This window comes from Mandrillus leucophaeus, unplaced genomic scaffold (assembly GCF_000951045.1).
Source record: "Mandrillus leucophaeus isolate KB7577 unplaced genomic scaffold, Mleu.le_1.0 Scaffold1966, whole genome shotgun sequence".
Taxonomy (NCBI): Eukaryota; Metazoa; Chordata; class Mammalia; order Primates; family Cercopithecidae; genus Mandrillus; species Mandrillus leucophaeus.
The window spans coordinates 85,049-87,283 of NW_012101994.1; the positions used below are offsets into that span (position 1 = coordinate 85,049).

At 44.3% G+C, this 2,235-nt stretch overlaps 1 pseudogene; it reads right to left on the reverse strand.

The window, feature by feature from the left end:
- LOC105538652 overlaps nt 1-1,924 on the reverse strand; it is an 8,564-nt pseudogene extending 6,640 nt beyond the window's left edge.
- Nucleotides 1,925-2,235: the final 311 nt, after the last annotated feature.

A 2,235-nucleotide genomic window follows, 5' to 3' on the forward strand; every position in this document is an offset into this window, starting at 1 on the left:
GAGTCTACAGAGACAGGCAGGCCTCCTTGAGCTGCTGTGAGCTCCACCCAGTTGGAGTTTCCCAGAGGCTTTGTTTACCTACTTAAGCCTCAGTAATGGCAGGCACCCCTCCCGCAGCCTCAGTGCTGCCTTGCAGTTAGATCCCACACTGCTGTGCTAGCAATGAGGGAGGCTCCGTGGGCATGGGATCCTCCCAGCCAGGTGTGGGATATAATCTCCTGGTGTTCCCGTTTGCTAAGACCCTTGGTAAATCACAGTATTGGGGTGGGAGTTACCCGATTTTCCAGGTGTTGTGTGTCTCAGTTCCGCTGGCTAGGAAAAGAGATTCCCTTCCCCCTTGTGCTTCCCAGGTGAGGCAATGCCTCGCCCTGCTTCAGCTCTCGCTGGTCGGGCTGCTGCAGCTGACCAGCACCGATTGTCTGGCACTCCCTAGTGAGATGAACCCAGTAACTCAGTTGAAAATGCAGAAATCACCTGTCTTCTGTGTTGCTCGCACTGGGAGCTGGAGACTGGAGCTGTTCCTATTTGGCCACCTTGCTCCGCCCCACTAAAACAAATTTCAAAGGCCTTTTCCTATAAACGCTAAGGCATTTTTTGGTGGCCTTCTGTCTTTTCATGTTACACAAATGATTTGTGCAACATGAAAAATCTCAGATTTGTGCAACATGGAAGACACATTAGAAATCTGTGTAATGTAATTGTTTCAAACAATCTCAAAATATAATGATGAGAAATTATATTTATAAAAGAAAACTCAAATTCAGGAAGCTAGTTTATTTAGATCATTAATTTCTATCATTAATGACTTCTGCAGAGAAAAGAACTCTGTTGATATTATAGCCGATAGTCAATGAATATTGCTTTTGTTTTAAAACAATTTGTTTTAGTTTTATATTCAAGTTATTTTATAAAATTTTATTTAGTTTTCCTTATTTTTGAATATGAATGAATCTATTATATACTGAGGATACTTTTCTCTGAAAATTTCTCCTGAAAATTACCTTGATAACCCCTTCCCGGATCTGCTTGGTCTTCACTCCATAAACAACAGGATTCAGAATGGTTGCAAACATCAGATAGAGATTGGCAATAATTATGTGGACGTGGTGGGGAATGTTTTTCCCCCAAAATGGTGAGTAAAAATGGTGAATAAAGCTGGAACATATGTGATAATAATAGCACATATATGGGAGGTACAGGTACTGAAGGCCTTATGACGAGCGTCTGCTGATGACAAACTCACCATGGCCTGCAAGATCATGGTTTAAGACACAGCAATGCAAACCATGTCAAAGCCCCCAATCAGAAGGGCTGCAAAAAGGCCATAGACAGCGTTGACCTTGAAATTGCTGCAGGATACCTTGGCCACAGACGTGTGGTCACAGTAGGTGTGGGGGATGAAGTTCCCCCAGCAATAGGGCAGGCACTTGGTGAGGAAAGTGAATGGGATGATGAGCATCACACTCCTCAAGAAGGTAGCAAGACCAGTCTTAGTGATGACAGGGTTGGTAAGGATAGTGGCATAGCGTAAGGGATAGCAGATGACCACATAGTGGTCCAGGTCCATGAGCATGGTTACCCCAGATTCCATCCCTGTCAGAATATGGACAAAAAACATCTGGGACAGGTAAGCATTAAAGTCAATTTCCTTGAGGCTCAACCAGAATATGCACAGAATATTAGGTACCGTGGTGGTGCACCAGGTGGCATCAGTGAAGGAGAGCAGGGCCAGGAAGTAGTACATGGGCCAGTGCAGGACCTCCTCATGGCTGATGAGGCAGATGAGCCCACAGTTCCCCACGACAGCAATGATGTGCATAAAGCAGAATGGCAGGGAGATCCAGATGTGTGTGACTTCCAGCCCAGGAATGCCATTCAAGATAAAGAATCCTGGGATCAGACTGCAGCTGTTGACCCCAGACATGATGGCTGACAGGAGGAGAGCATTTTATACTCTTTACCAGTCATTGTTTTCTGCCTAGGAGAGGTAGAGGTAGAGTTAGATACGAGATTAGAGGTACTGGTTTGGACAAAGTGAACATCAAGTACCATGTACATTCACCTTACATTGATAACCAGAAATTCTTTCTTCCAACTATAGTAAGATAGACTTTGAACTACAGTGTCCAAAGTCACTAAGCAGTACAGTCTTACCACTACTCAATGTGCCATTGAAAACTTTGATAAACTATCCTCACTTACCACACTTCTCCCCAGCACAACTCTTATACTCTA